Source organism: Tenebrio molitor, chromosome 1 (assembly GCF_963966145.1).
Source record: "Tenebrio molitor chromosome 1, icTenMoli1.1, whole genome shotgun sequence".
NCBI lineage: Eukaryota > Metazoa > Arthropoda > Insecta > Coleoptera > Tenebrionidae > Tenebrio > Tenebrio molitor.
The window spans coordinates 8,029,341-8,047,033 of NC_091046.1; the positions used below are offsets into that span (position 1 = coordinate 8,029,341).

At 34.7% G+C, this 17,693-nt stretch overlaps 1 protein-coding gene across 6 annotated transcripts in view; it reads left to right on the top strand.

Annotated features, from left to right (window-relative positions):
• The first annotated feature begins 10,886 nt into the window (after nt 1–10,886).
• bma (SCY1-like protein bma) overlaps nt 10,887–17,693 on the top strand; it is a 134,889-nt gene continuing 128,082 nt past the window's right edge. For all 6 annotated transcript variants that reach the window (XM_069045258.1, XM_069045276.1, XM_069045262.1 and 3 more), the window contains exon 1: nt 10,887–11,227. The gene's annotated coding sequence lies outside the window, so the exon portion shown is untranslated. The remainder of the gene's footprint in view (nt 11,228–17,693) is intronic.

Consider the following 17,693-nt stretch of genomic DNA (forward strand, 5'->3'; position numbering starts at 1 on the left):
TATCTTTATATTTTTATTTTCTAAATGTTCCAGAGTGATAAAATATTTTCACAGCTTAATTTAACTCTTCTGTGGGATATATTTTTAGAACTCAGAACATACCTTTAAAATGACATTTCGCGACCGCATAGTAGTGCGCGAAATCGATATTCACGCACTACTATGCGGTTCCAGGCCATTTTGAAGCACTAGTGCGCGAAATCGACGTTCGCGCATTTGTGCGAATGCTTTTTCAGCATTCTGAAAATAATTTCGAAAGAGTGAAAATAAATCGCTATTAATTCGATTGACACTTTGGCAATCGTATGGACAAGCGCCATCTTATTCACAAAGGGTATACGACAAATCAGATGTAATGTTCGTTTCAAGAAATATTGTACGAACTTCGATGCGAGAAGACGTATTCGGCACATTCACGCAAATGAAGCACTCGCTCCTTCGTCGCTCGTGCCTCAAATAATAATAAAAATGTCTTCTCGCACTCATTTCGTAAATAACTATTTCCGGTAATCATTGTAAGACAAAATTGATTATTTTTTAAAGCAGTCACAAGTTTCTAAAATCCGCAACCAATTTTATTTGCTAAATTTCTTAATTTAATTTACTTTCGTTTAATTAGTCGATTTTCATGAAAGCGCAAAACATTATTTCACAAAGATTTAATAACATTCTCGATGATTTCCTTTAATTAGCAAAATTCTAACCTCCAAACAAGGCGAAAATTGCCCATTTCCCACTTAACGATTCCTAAAAACTTGTTTGTTCCAAGAATAAACTCTCACGACTGGAAACGCTTTAGTTTGAGGAAAACAGGGATTAGTCCTGTTTAGGTAAGGAGATTATTAAACAGGCAACATTGTCAATTACTAAAATTAGTTATTCCCAGTTGCAATTAAAAGTTTACAAACATAATGACGTTAGAGGACGTCAGAGAAACGAGACTAGTTGCTGAAAAAATATGAGCACGTTGCCAAGACGGAGGACGAATTAAAGCGAAAGAAACTTCAATTTGTATTTTCACTGTTTAATGAATAAAAGTTTTGTAATTTGCTAGTTGGGCATCGCTTTCTTTTTCTCGTTACGCTATTGCTACATCGACAAACAAATTAATAGGTGTTTTGCAACGACTTATTTACATGTTTACCGCCGCAAGCTTTTAAACTCCTTATTAGATATTCAGATCCGGTATCGAGTCACTACGAGCAGAATTAATTTTGCTAAAACGACCAAAATATAATTAATCCGCACAAGATGCATCATTTTGTAACCGTTGGATTTTCTTAATAGGAAATCAGGAAATCATTTTCACTGGAAGAATGAAAACCGGATAGCTGAAATGTCTTCCTGAATAATTCCTCGCAACTACTCCACCTAGACGAGACAATTATCAGATTCTTATCGACAGAACAAGAGCCACAGTTTCCAGGGTGATGCGTTCTTTATTGCATTTTCACGACAGTTCCGAGCCGTCGGGGAAATTCCGATTCCTGCTTAATTAAAATCTCAAATGGAAAAAGTTCAAGCGTCTTAGCACCTGAGAACAAATAATGCAAAAATATCAATAAAAAATTAATTTCCTTTTCACAACAGATTAAAGAGTCGGATCCTTCAGTCGGATCTTGTTGTTTTAATCGGATTTGTGCCCATGGTTACGGTGTGCGTGGGTACGAAACGACGCCTTCTGCTTGTCTACCTCATAGTCATTTTTACCAGTTCCTAATTGGTGCTGCGTCCCTTCCTACCGGAGTCCTTTCGCCCCGACTCCGCACTTAATCTCTCCTGCTGACCCGGCGCTCCTTCCGGGACGACCTCACGCAGGATAAATCACGTCGCGATTGTTTAAACAAACCATCCGCCAAATTACGAAGCATTTTTAGCGAGGCGCGTTATGAGCCGGAAAGATTTATCTCCTCGGTCCTTGTCTTTTTGTCGACGCCATCAACAGGTGCATAATCCAAACAAACGTCGAGCCAAATGCCGTGCAAGTGTCGCGTTTGATCGTCCCGACTGTCATTAGCTTTAATCGCTTCCAATTTTTCGACTGCCTGCCCTCATCTTTCAGTCGTTCCAGTTGTAATAACGAAATGGGAATGAGTTTCCTTTTTCTCGTTTCACAAAGAATTGTTAAGTGAGCGATTGAAATCTTAATGGACCGTCGGAATGTGGGGTGTTTCGCCCCACCGACACTTCTCTGGTGCGACATTTGAATTTGTTGGACCGCCGGCGGTCCACGAATGAATAGCGGTGCATTTCGATCGTCGAGGGTTATCGAGTTGGGCGCGATCAAAAGTATCCAATGAAATGGGGGCTTGTGTATCTAATAATGCGCAAATGGAAATACAGACATCCCTGTTGCAGCCCTGAAAGTAGGTTAACGTCGTGTCACGGGCGCGTGCCCCATCCACTTTCAGTTTCCCTCTCCCAGAGACATTTCCGGGCAACCTAATTCTTGTTCCAGCGGTATTTAATTGGTTATTGAATATAGGTCATCATCCGCCCCACATCAAATACATTTTTATTACAGATTTCACGCTTTGTTAGCTATCGAGGGCTCATTCGGAAGGATAATGAAGACATTTTCATATTCCGGATTACGTTTTTCCATTTAGCGTCGTCGACGTTATTAATTCTTTATTGTACACGATTTTATTATTCTTCCCTACAAAAATCGATACGTTATTACATTCTCCACATGTTGCTCTTCCTTCAGAGTGCTCCGTATGTAGTTTATTGATTTTTAAATTATATTTTTACCATCATTTTCTTACTTCAATGCAGTGTCTCTCAAAGTGGACGACCTCCGTTGGGGTCGTGGTAGAGTCACAGAGGAGTCGAGAGTATTTTGATGAAGAAATAGTAAAAGACAACTTACGATACATGGAACAGTAAGTACAGATTACTGAGAACCACGATAAAACAACTTCTCAAATCTAGGTTCTGTATAATCTCAAACATACAGGGTGTTTTTTAAATGCTAGTACAAAAAAAAAACTGGGTCATATGGAGATTCCAAAGAGTCCAGAAAACCATTTTTTTAAATCTAAAACAACAATAGTAAACAATAAGTTAAACCATAGCAACCCGACAATGTTATGAATAAAAATACAACAACCAATTACGTTTTTAATTACTTTTAATTCAGCAGCGTACTGACAATTTTAACCAAAATTTAATTTATTTTTATATCGAAAACGAAAAGACCTTTATTAGATAATTTTTATGTATATGAGTTCTACTCATCCTCACCTATTACCAGTCTTTTTTTGAAGTAGCATTTAAAAAACACCCTGTAGAATTAAATTATTGCCAATATTGATTCTATTTCTATATTTTGCTTAGGTTGCAAACAGCGCCAAATTCTAAAGACGCATTTTTAAAATTACTATAGCGAAAAAAATTTCATCAAAAAGGGGTCAAGCTGTCAAAAGCAAATCACTGTTTTAATGTAAATTAATTAACGCCTTCAATTAACAAAACATGTATGCCATATAAATAATACTGTTCATGAAGGCTAAATAACAAACAATTTCATGGACCTATTTATTTTACTGAATTAGGAAATAATTAGAAAATGAACTGCGTAAATATCGGGTGTTCATTTAAATTTCCGGGCAAAGTTGGCGTTGAGAGTCGATTGTGAACGCACTACGAATTACGGATCACGGATCAGCTGTTTAAATCTTACGTTTTTACACGAGTGGTGCGTTCACAATCGACTTTTCAACGCCAACTTTGACCGGAAATGTAAGTGAACACTCGATACCATCAAATTTTTTATCATCAAGAGCTTTTTGTCCCAGTTTAGCTAGAAGTTATGTTACTACATATTTGTTTTTTTTTTTAATTTTAAATTTTATTTCTTGCGACATTAGCTCTTCTCTCAACTTACTTTTTTAACTGGACAACGTTTCATTGATTTTAATGTAGGAGTTTTCGCACTAGGTCACAGTCCTTAATTATTTTATTTTGGCATAATTACACATTCTTCTAATGAGCAATCAATTACCTCTTTTATGTAGCCGGATAATAAAAAACAATCTTACTTAAAATCCATTGGACGTTACATGTTGCGCCGTGTTCGTACTTTAATTAACAATTTTTAAAGCTCCAACCTGTAATTTTCATTTTAATTTAACTTTGTAATTTGATTTTATTCAAGAGCTCATAAAAGTATGCTGCACATGATAAGTGGAAAATAATAACAGCTTCCTACACATTCGCGATTAATTATAATTTATTAAATGAATCCCAACATACGGGGGTGGTTCGTCATTTATTGCACCTGAATATTTTTGAAGAATCGTCACAATACGGAAGTGCATTACTGTTCTTACAAAATCTCTTTCCTTTGCTTCTCGATCCAGTCACAACAAATGGCACTAACTTTAAATACTTCCCTCACATCTTTATGAGTTTCTTACGTCCCTTTTACGGAAACATCTCATTTCTTTTCGCACCTCAAGTCTCTCTATTTTTAGAAAAGTCAAACTTTTTGGATAAAACTTTTACCTCGGGGGCAGTAAACGACGAGCAACCCTCGTATCCTTTCGCAACACTATTGAATTTGCAATATAGATTTTCTTTTAACTGGACCTTATTTACTGCGAGTTTGTATATGCCTCAGTGAGTTTAGATTAAAGCCAGGTCATAGGGAGTTATAAATTTGACGTTGGTTATTTTGCAGTAGTTTCTTTATTTCCATTTTAATAAAGTACATTGATGGGTCAAGTTGAACGTGAGAAATGTTCCAATCAAGCTTCACGTTTATGACTATTTATGGAATGAAAGTATACAGGGGATTGTAAAGTACGGCCGGTACCAAGTTGTTAAGGTGTAAAATCGCTAATTAATACTAGGTGACATACGCTTGGTGCGAATTTAGTCTATTAACTACGCTTGATGCTCAGAGAAAATGATTAGAACCGAAATATTGAACTGCTCAGACAAATCTCTATGAACAGACCTGATCCCTCTGGGAGCTCTGCGTGGCTCATTGATTTCATTCTTATTTATGGGGAATTAAATCGGCTTAACCTCCTGAAGAATAGTGCAGGTCTAGATTCTATAGTTAATTGAGTGCAAATATTGCCAAGGAATAAACAGAATTGTTCAAGCCAATACGAACGCACTACGCTACTGAAATCGATAAGTATATATCAAATGTAGGTTAGAGCGTAAAATTTTTCAACTAAACTAACGAGTCAGGATGGAATAATGATAATTTTTCTTTGAATTGACAAGAACTAGATGGAAAGAACAAAACATATTTACGATATATTCGTGAAAACCTAAAAGGTTTATAAAATGCACATTTTTTCTTATAGTAATGTACCTAATGCCCTTTCTTGATGTTATTGTGGAAATTATATTACATATCCATTTTTTTAATCCATTTGGCACATTTTTGTCTGTCTATTAGCCCAGAATAAGAAAAGCTACATCCTATAATTAAAGATATTGTAGATAATAAGTACCATTGCATTTAGTTTTAATAAAATGATATTTTATGATATTAATAAATTTATCTATTTGAAAAAGGTAGATATAAAATAATTTTGTAATTTTTCTAATTATGTCTTTAGCTTTGTAGTTCGTGCGATCGTCTAAAAAATTTATGTGCCTTTTGTTCTCGCCTGTTTTCAAACCTCGCCTACGCCTCGGCCAGAAAACACAGACTCGGACGGAAAAGATCCACTTTTTGACCTTGATATATAAATAACTATTTTTAAAATCACGTTTTTTTAATGCAGCACCTACTGACAGCAGTCTAAAGCTTGTTTTTGATTATTCCTTGCTAAGGAACTCCAATTATTCATAAGATATTAATACCTCAACGTAGATTATTTTTAATAATTATCAGAAATTCTTACAGGCACATCGACAATGATAGTTAACTATCAAAAACAGCTTAGTCAAACTGCTTCGCTCAGTTTGAGCATGAATCAACTGGTTTCATCTATTGATCTATTATGTGCCAAAAGTTTAGATATGGGAGACTCACTATTCAAAACTTAGTTCAAATATTATTTTAATTACATTGTCATTTAACCGGAACTAATTTGGAATTATTTGCTAGTCTATGCTCTTTTCTCCCCAGGAAAATGTAATTACATGCAATTGTCCGTTCAAGGATTTGCCGATAGTAACAGCACAGTCTGTTAGCAGCTTCACTATCGGAATATTACAATAACTAAACAACCATTAAAGGAAAACGTTGAGAGTATTTTTGGTCTGCCTCATTATTTTGTCGTACGTGACCGGTTTCTATTCCCTTTGCAGAGACATCAATCTTACCGAACATAAATATAAATAACGTCTTTTCCTTCTGAGGACTGATTTTTTTTCCTTTTAATTGAAAAGTCTTCCGATCCGATGATATTTTAACACGTCTTTTTTGATACGTAATAAAACCAAATAAAAAGGTTATTTCGTTCCGTGGCAAGATGAGGCATTTCAAATTCATGCAATTCCTATGTTTATAGCTTACAGGATTCACAAGTAATTTTTTATTTATTCACATTTTATGAATACTTTATCGATATCGGGATGAAGCTTGGCCGGGACGTCGACAGTTAAATTGCTTCGTCGAATGGGTTATATTGTATTTCGCTGCCTATTTTGGACTTCATTAAATGAAGATCCCAAACTGAGATGCTGCAAATATTTCCAGAGAGTTTACGACAACGAAGAATTTTAAATCCGCCGATAATTTTTAACGAGATTCTGTTAAATGCAAGGGCACTAACACACGAAAATCTTCGTATATGGCGTGTGTACAAATTACGCTAAACGGAAGCACCATAAGCTGGTGGAAATTGAACATTTTCAACTAAATATTGGCTTAATAAACTTGTTAAGTTTTTCTTTAAAGAATTCGAGATGAAATACTTCAAATTCTTTCCTTGTGAGAAATTTCCGGCTATGTAATGGCAAAAGGACGATTTAAAGCCGGTGCATCTCGTGGATTATTGACGGTGTGTCCTTGGCCTGAAATTTAAAACCCTTCGCTGCAGATAGAAGATAATTTGAAGGAAAACCAATAAATAGAATTTTATCAAATTACGCGGGCGTCGATAAATTTAACGAGGGTTACAAAAATCGTAGCTGTAAAGTATGTAGGTGCGAACAAATTTCATTAACGATTCGCGTGGGCGGTAAAATCGCGGAGGTTTTACCATCGGCTGTTATCTTCTGCCACCCATCTAAGGCTGTTGCTTTCCCGGCGCTGTTGTGCATCCACATCATGTATCATTAATACACGCTGAGTTTATCAGAAAGTTGTCGAGTTGGACAATTACGATATTGCACCAGAGTTTTTGAGATAACAACCGTAGGTTAAAAAATCATATTAATTAATAGAGACACAACAAAGTGTACAAAAATCTAACGAACAGGTAAATCTCACACTTACATCAGTGAACCTAAAATAAATTTAAACTAGGTATGTGCTATGGAATTCGCAATATGTATGTACGTAACAGCTTTCACTGACTGTGACTTTTATAAAACTACTCTTACAAAAAAAATCTAGGAGAATCCACGGATTGAAGCTTCGCTTCGTCAGATATATCTCTTTACAGGGTGAGTCACGTTTTACCGCTCGCACGATAAACCTTATTAAAAAATTAGCAAAAATTACAAAACTTTAGGGTTACATTCCCTTGAAATAAGGCTTTAAATGTGTGCAATCAATTTTCCCTTATCACTTCATTCAGATCCATAAAATTAAAAAAATCGATAAAAAAAATTGTACATGGTCATAATTTACAATTAATACAAAGACATTAGTTTATGAAATTCGCATCAAAAGAAAATTATTAGTTTTTGAATTATTCCAATTTTAACATTAACAGCGAAAAATTTACAACTACAGTATCATAAATAAATACCTCATTGTTGGTAAACAGCCAACAAATATCTGTTGGGAACTTTTCCAGTAATTCTTAAATCCCTAGAGGGTACCACAAACAACCCATGTCAACCTCTTTTGTGGAAGTGACCGTCCAATTTAATAATAAATCATAGCTAAATTTTGCACTTTAATATCAAATTCCATTTATTTCAAAAACCGGTCATATTTTCATGATTTCAATGACACCAAATTTTTCCAAAATGTTTGAAAGAATTCTCACTGAAAAACTATGTAAATTAATGATCGGTCATTGAATTCAAACGAAATATTTACCTGTTTCATTAAAAAATCTGAAATTTTTACAAAATGTGCTACAGCGATACAAAATCATTCCTGAATTTTTTGAGAATTTTAAATCGATTACAAGTGGGTGTTTTCGATCGGGCCGTAAAACTTGACTCACCCTTTACAAAGTGACACCCGTGAAACTTGACTCACCCTTACAAAGTGACACGGTAACCAGTTTTATTCCGAGAATAATGGTAAGCATAAAATGTAGAATATGTATCTAAACATGTTACTTTATCTACGACTACTATTATGTCAGTCATTTGTGTTAGATAATGAAGTTCATTACTTCATTATCATACTACGACTCATTTTATTTTTTACAAGTAATGAAAACAATAAAGTAATCAAAATCTATTGAAGCTACCACAAAAAAATACAAATTATACCTGCAAGAAACACCAAAAAACATATTAATTATTATAAATATTGATTACATGTTTTTTGCATTTAGACAAATTTAAGGGGGACGAAAGTGACCTGTGGCAAAATTTTACTAATAAATTCAAACTTTTAATTGTTAATACTTATTGAAGCTTCCATATTTTCTTTTTCGGCCAGAATTCTAGAAGTTATTCTTTCTTTTATTTTCATATGAAGTCGCAGTAAGAAATTCTAAGTAGATAGATAAAATTTTGTATGTCACACGTGGGATAAGGCATCATTATAGCACTCGTGTAATGGGATGCTTACGACCTGGTCATGTAACTTTCACGGTTATATAATAATGCCTTTATCCCATGTGTAACGTAAATAACTACATATTAGCAAAAATTTTTTTTTTTTTTGAGTGAAGTATACACATTTAATTTTTATATGATGTGGCCAACAGAAGATTTAAATGTAGATTATAGAAAATAATTAATTAAATATGACATTTCCATCTTTTGCAAGTATGTATATCAGGTGCCCCAAGGTTATTGATGGAAAGATCAATAATACAATTAAAAAGAACATAAAGAAAATAATTATAAGACCATGTAATTATTAAATTTTCAATAGGTCAAAGTTGTATTTCTTATTATCCCAATTAGTGACCTGAGTTAATTAGAGAATTCCTTAGGGGGATGATTAATCAAGAGTATTACATAAGTGCATTAAACTGGCCAGAACACATCCGAACAATAATAAAATAGGTATATTATGATTTAGTAATTGAGATTTTATTTTTACCAAATCTCCTAGCTCCTACTCGTACATGTTTCTATTCTCCTCGATAAGTGATAAATAAAGAATCTTTTAAACTGAATAATTTATTAAAAGGCTCGAGATAATATTGAATACGAAAATAGTACTTCTGCATCGATAGATACATATTTGCATTTCTCAACCCAATTCCGAGATACGCAGAAAAGTGGACTCATATTTAAAATTTTTAGTAAACAGTTGTTCATGACTCATGAGTTGGAATAATTAATTCATTTCCGTAATTTCCCGTTGTTATTAACCAATTAAGCACCGAAATCAATTCTGAAATCTTACCAATACAAATACTCCAACAAAAGTCATTACTTCTGCTACGGCGAGCGAACGTTCTCTTTTCAGTCACATTTGAACGAGTTCCCAGTTAAAAAATGCTAAAATTCTATGATAATCGTTTTGGTCACTTTTCTTGTCAACATTTTAACAAAACTAAAAGGTGTTATAGTAAACAGTAAAATAATAACGGGTGTTCATTTAAATTTATCCTCAAAGTTGGCGTTGAAGAGTCGATTGTGAACGCACCCCTCGTCAGTCTGCAGAGTAAAAACACGAACAATGCAAAAAGTGAGGTTAGATTTTAAACTGCTGATCCGTGATCTGTAATCCGTGATGCGTCCATAATCAACTCTCATTCCATATATTATAGCATTCCTCACAGAGAAGCAAAAGACTAAGGAGAGTTTTTCTTCTCGCAACAAACTTACTTAAGACGCTACCTCATATGGTGTAATTCACTAGGAGCTAAATCCGGAGAATGCGGGGGTTGCTCCACAAAAATCTATGGAGTAACCCCAAGATTTGAAAACAAATTGTCATTTTATTCTTTATTTCCTTGATAGAATTTCATTCTACAGGAATTCCAAAATACTAATCATAAGTTTTCCTGTTGAGAAGGTCGCACATAATTGAAAAAAAATCCTTGTGTCTCTATTCTCTATTTAGGTAATTTGCTTTAAATTCTTTGATGTTTCGCCGTATCTTATTAAACGTATTCAATTTGGAAAACGTTTTTTCTACTGTAGCATTATCAAGCTCGTCCTGAATCCAAAATTCTTCAATCTGGTAAAATTCTCCGCCCACGACGAATTCCCAGTAGCATTCCATCCCCAAACGCCACGCACCCTTCACATTCCTGCAGAAATGACCATGACCCGTCGAACCGAAGAGGTCAACCGCAATCCAAAAAAAAAAAGGCACAAGTCACGTGTCCGTCGCCGAATAACGAGGGTCCTCGTTGACGCCACACCGTCCATTTCCGGGGGCGCTCCGGGTCCGGGTGGGAGCCGAGGTCGGCGCTTGGCCGGCGCCCCCGTCGGCTCCTCCACTAACCTAGTTCGGCGCGGCTTGACGGATTTCGGGGGAGAGCGGTGACGTCGTCCCAGGCAGGTGAAAACGTCGACGTAGAGGGAGAGCAGGCGCGTTGGCGCGTCAGGTATAGCGACCAGGGAGCCGAGCCGGCCGTCCGGGCCAACAGAATAAACGCGCAGCTCATCCAGTTCGCGGAACGTCCAGGCGACGCTGCCGACGCTCATCGTCGAGACGCTCGCAACAGGTAGCTCGACCCGCTGTATAGTGCATGTGCGCGCCGACATACACCCTCTAATTTACCACGTTCACACTCGCCAACCGGCCAATTCGCACAAAGTTTGTGGAATTTATTGCCGTCTTTTACTCATCTAGATGCGGTTTTATCTATGAATTTTCGACGAGGCGCTCTCCATCATCACGAAAAACCCTTACAGACACACTTTACCAGTGAATAATTTCGCGGCTTTGTGGACTGCTCGCAGTGAATTTTTTTTAGATTTATGAGCTCTTGACTCGGTAAGTGACAACGAAAACGAAGTCTTCCAACGACGAACAAATGCTAATGTCGCGGTTTAATCTTTTTTCTCTTTTAATAACGCCGCTGATGTATCGGCTGTCTTGGCAATTGTCTGTCCTTCACTTTCGAAACTAATAAAACCTCTTTTTTTATAAACTCTCCCACGAAACCAATAAAAAACACAAAAAATTCAAATTACAACACGATTCTTTCTCTGAAAAATCTGTTCTACCACAAGAATCGACCCCCGTGAAGTTATTTTTTCATTTCATCATTTAATATATGATATTTTTCGGAAACCGACTGACAATACCTGGGCACCTGAACAAACATCACTGTTATTTATAACGCAATGTTTATTTGTGTAAATTCCATAATGAACGAGAAAATAGCTCTGCCCAAATTGTAAAATATAATTCAAACAAAAATATTTATTGAGAGCTGAAATAAACACACGCAAACAGTTTCCATTACAATGTTTGGTTTGTATTTTGAAAATACGAGCATCATTCGTTCTGTCTAAAAATTTTTTACGGTGAACGTTAATCTGTTTAAAATGCGAAGTATGTACTTTTTTCCAGTTCTTTGTGTTACTTATTTGTTTTAGAAATTACAAACTCGATTCCGAGTGTTCGGCAAATATTTCAGAAAAGAATATTTTATATGTTGATTATTTATGCACACCGAGCTTTCGTTTTAAGCTTCAAATTTACTCTGTCGATACAGTTCCTCCACAGTCCATTTGCACGCACAGATTTTATCTTGAGCTTTCGCCAAAAATAAAAAACAAATACTCAGATGCAGCACCGAAATGTACAATGTAAATTTGAATAAAATAAGATATTTCAAAAAATTAATTTTACTCTGAAAGCAAATAAATAACGAGAGTGGCGGTACAAAATATTGACTCGATTGCTTCATTCTAATTTAATTCAAATCAGGGTATGTAGTAGAGAATTATCTAATTCCACTAAAGATGAAGCAATTTATATGGAAATGGCTGATATGACGTACCTACGAAATAAAAGTGTTGATTTCGTGAAAATAAACTATAATTAATATTTCCATTTCGAAAATCAGTGTTACTTGTTTATTAATATTTTTTAACGTATATGGAGAACATATTTCTAATTTGACGTATTGTCCCTGATTCTCTGCGTAAATTTCTAGCCCGGCGCATCCACCATTTATGATTCAGACGAGGTAAAATATGTTCTAAACACTTTGTTAAAAGAGGATTTCACACTTCTTGATGATAAAATAAATGTTTTTCCACTTTTTTTTTTTAAATAATATTTCCCAATTCTGGAATACATCTAAAGCAAATCATTTTGTTTGTCTTTCCGAATCGGAATTCTTTAGGCAACAATATTTTATTAATGCAAAATATCTAATTTTCCATTTATAACTATTTCAGAGTAATAGCGGTAGTTGTGCACTTTATTACAAACAATTTTGCTGCTAAAACAAAATGTATTAAACTTTTATTGGCTGATACGATAAATTGTTTCCTTAATTGAGTGCTCGTTCGAATAAAAATAACTGTGTCTAGATAATTTTTACAATTTCATTAATGTATCCCCATAGTCCTAATGCACGACGTTATCTGTTATGACAGTTTTTTTATGAGTTAGCGGTTTTCCTTTCTTACCGTTTTATCATCAAACCAAATCATTAAAACAAAATTGTTTTTATGCAAGGAGCGCTCTTTTTCATCACAACTTGTGCCGAAACGATAGATAAGTCCCTCGATCCTGTGATTTTGATTTATGGCCATATATTATTTGTCACCTCTGCAAGAGACAGCTCCGTAATATTCTCATAACTTGCCCTAAAATATTTATTACCTACTGGCATTAGATAAAAAATCGTCGTGTTGACCCTCGGGGCATTCTCTCCAGTTTCGGGGGTTGGATTTCGTACCTTGTTCTACAAGCCGTAGTCCCTTAATGCTGTACAAATTTGAATAAGATACGTCTACGGCTTATCCCACAATTCCCAAATTTCCCCGTTCCATTAAAATATTTTATGCAAAAGGGATTACATTTGCGGTGTTCGTTGTTCTTGTAGGTGTAAACTGTTGAGAGATAAATTTGGTACCTTTTGAAATTTTTCAAAAGACGTTTCGTCACGTGTATCAGGAATTATATAAAACTCTCACGTTTTCTTTAAGCTTTTGAAAAAAATAAATGTGAAGGTGTATCTTATACGTTGATTCTTTTTATGCTTACCGGGCTTTCGCCCGGAGCCTTAAATTTGTCACTGTCGATACAATTTTCGTGCAGACCATTTATGCGTACTCGTTTTTATTGTGAATTCCCAGTAAAAAAGCTGATTTGGCGCAAAAATAACGTTACATAAATGGGAAAATTCAGACGTCCTCGATTGAGGATCTATGACGCTCACAAAATTTTACATAAATAAATAAGAATGTAGTAGGCAGGGTACAGTTTAATAACCGTCACATAAATCTTCACAATGTCATCACAGATTACAATAACATAGGATTTTACTAATAAATTACATTCTCTGTCCTTATATTGCTCTGGTTAATATTTATTTAGTTTATTTGTGTAAGTCTGCACAACTATCTAAACAACTTAGCAAATATTAGTTCATTTCGATTTTATATTGTTTATCAAATTATTTACAAAAATAGATCAATCGTTTCTAACTATCCAGATTTTATCACATTTGATTCTTTAGGTATGATTTTCAAAAAATCATAAATTCTGTTCCAACAAAAATGTGTTAAAAATGTTTTTGAAATACATGATTAGAAATAAATACATTTCTGTAAATTATTAAATCAAACGCTTTCAAATTTTTCTTTCAAATTAATTTTATTCAAAATATCTCTGGTTACTTATCTCGTACTGTCCCTGTTTATAAACTTTTTTTAATTTAAAAATATTTTATGATAAATATTTTTATATTATCAATTTTTTGAAACATTTATTGTTTATGAAAAACAAAAATATATTATCGACTACATTTTAAAGCATTTTTTATATGCTTGGGAGCTTTTTTATTGTATTATAGATATATAGTGAAATTAGAAAATCCAGCGATTGTATGGAATTACTAGTGACTGTACACACTCACTGATCAATCTAGTGAAAGTAAGAAATTCCATATTTTTTACTTATCTATGTTATAGTACAATCACTATAACGTAATCGTAATAATTAGGGAGATTGAGGTAAATATGAATACATTTTATTTCAAAATCTAAAAATAAAGTAGATACATAATGCAACTTATTTGTTGCCAAGGGATTTAGAACTGCATTTTCCACAAACATGATTGATATATTCGTGTGTAATTAAATACAGTCTTTTTTTTCGAAATTTAAAACTTTAGTTCCTGTTAACTGTTACATTTTTCAGAAAAAATAATAGCCAGAATAATATTTCTGCAATTGGAATATTAATTAGACTTCAACTATCTACAAATAACAAATACATACCCTAATAATTACTAGTGTAAAAATTAAATTCATATTAATTTAATAATTAAATATCATATTTTATGTTTTAATTAATTTGGGATATAGTTTTTAGTTACAATTTGTTACTATTTGAAAATTATAACATTATATTATTTTTTTAGGATTTCGATATATTTTTTTTGTTTTCCTTGCAAAATAAAATTTATATTGTTAAAAACATTTGTAAATCTGGAACTGCAATATCCTGTACATCTAGTATTGATTCACTCAAATGTCAAAATACGTAAGAGTTCAAACTGGAGGAACTGCAAAAGCCTTAAAACGTTTCCCGATCATCCTACACACGCTTTGACTAAATTTGAAATTTTATTTCGAATATAGGTTCTTTCAACGTATAATCTTGCGATCCTCAAATGTACAAATAAGCGAGTTGTTGGAGCAAGCAATCTTCCCTCATATATAAATATTTTCCTTCAATCACAGATTAAATTAGTTACAAACTACACTCATAAAAATATCCGGTATTCATTTAAATTTCTCCTCAAAGTAGGCGTTGAAGAGTCGATTGTGAACGCACCACGGATTACGGATCAGCTGTTTAAATCTAACCTCACTTTATGCGTTGTTTGTGTTTTTACTCTGCAGACTAATGCGTTCACAATCGACTCTTCAAAGCCAACTTTGAGGATCAATTTAAATGAATACCTGATACATACTTCAAACAGTTACTCATCTTTAGTAGGTCAACCTCGACATTTCTTAGCTCCACTTTGATGAAAACATTTAAATCCGGAAACAAATTTGAATAGGTCGAGTAGGAGGATTCAGTTTAGGACATCCCATTTGCCGGATGGGTGCTTTACCACATCAGCAACCCTCACCTGTAAATGTTAACAACAATCTTCCCGTGTACAGATTAGAATTCTACTTTCTGTGACGCATCAAAAAGACCCACCATCTCTCTTTTCCAAAACTGGATCCGACTAATTGCACAACAACCCAAAAATCATCCATTCGTAACGTTGAAATTTTTTCTAGCGGAAAACGTTTTCCCTCATTTTGTTTGACACATACCCACATATAAACAACGTCCTTGTTTGTCTTGTCGAGAGCGCAAAATACGAAAGCAGATTAACGCGAACATAATTAAACATTTCTTCCCAGGGACAGAGACCGATTTTACTGATTCAAAATATTTTCCCTGTGTCGTTGTTTACGCAGACAGAAAGTTTCGCATTTTCCAAAAACGTGAAGAACTTCGGCCCTAGTTGAATAGTTGGCTATTAAAATCGGCAACAATAGACATCTGATGCCAACATTATTATTCGGTTCGGATTGTAGACGAAATAATTGGTTGCGATGCATCGGCCTAAATTGTAAGGGCGATTATGGTGAGTGCTTTGTGGAAGTTTTGTTCCCGGTTACCTACTGCTAAACTTTTATCGAACAAGAGTTTCAGGCCTACCCGCAATGATTAGTGTAAATTTTGTCTCGGTACTTGTTCTGCAAAGACGCGAAGGCTTTTTGCTGGTCGATAATAAATTCACAATTTGGCGGCGGCAAAAAGGAAACTTTCCCAGGAAACTTTTCAAATTGCACATGAATATATTTTTTCGGGATAAAACTCCGACAGAGAAAACATTGGAATTGTCTATTTACGTTACATGCTGTAATTTACCGACGCTCTAAATTTAATTTTGGATTATGATTTCCAGAAAAGTGGAGTTTGCTGTTTGTTATAAAACTCCGCCGCCCACGCAACGGAATCATTTGATAAACTTCCTAATGCGGATTATTTACCCAGACACTATTATTTAGCAATTCCCAAAGGTTACCTTTTTGACCCTGACGTCTGCTTTACTTTTTGCAACTAAATTTGTTATTCTCAACACAAGATACAAGAACACTCTAATAATAATAATAACATTCAAAATTATTTTCATCGACAAACGTCAAGGTGACATTTCTGAAAAATGTATCTATAGTGAAAACGTTTTAGATGTGGATTGTCAAACTCAAGGTCGCTTAAAATTTATGACTGAACTGTGCTTTAGTGAGAAATCTGTCATAATAAATTCCAAATACCTTATAAGCGTGCCTAGTTACTTTTGCTGGTAGCGCCAACTTAACGACAAGTTCCCAACCATAGCTGAGTTGTAGTTCGCTGCCCTCGTGCGCCTAAACTTCCCACTTGCAAAAAATGATCTCTTTGTAATACAAAGATTATTTTAGGTCGTGCTGGTGCATTTCTGACGTCTGGATCTTTGACCTGGTGCGTTGGTGTAGTCCATTACTTTACTAATATGATCTTGGGCAAAGATAGTATAAATCATACAGACAATAGGTTTCTCCTAAAATTTCTGACCACCCAATTACACGAGATTTATTACTCACTCAGTCACACGGCCGTATTTACCAGACATTTGCTACACTTGCAAGGAGTAAGTTATCAGGAGAGCGTAGAGGAGTCCTGCGTGGGCTTATTAAAATTTAAGGAATTAACATGACGGAGAATTTTAAAATTTTAATCACAGCTTATATTTACCCGTAATAAGGGAAGCGCAATAACGAATTTATTGAACAGAAAGAACTCGTATAAATGGTAATAGATTACGCGCTGCAAACAATAAGCGATATTAAATTTCAGATAGATGTGAACTTTTCCCTGCACAAAACGAATACGGATTATTACTTTGTTAATGGCGAAGTTTAATTAAATTATTCAGAACGTGTTAACGCTTCGCAGTGAGGGAATTCGCTTTTTTTTTGCCGTCTATCAGCTTAAACGATTCTGTTAGGATGGGTCTACGGCAAAAAATTCGCACAGAAACGTCAGCCGAATTGGAGGGCGAAGGTCAGGATGACCTGGGCCGTCTGTTCATTTAATTTGACTTGCACATGATGAAGTGTAGACGGCGATAAAGTCAATTGTGGAAATTAAAAGTAACTCAAGACTTAATTAAAATCCTGGAAGGCCGCACGTCCCTGTTGTTCTCCGATTACACGACGATTGG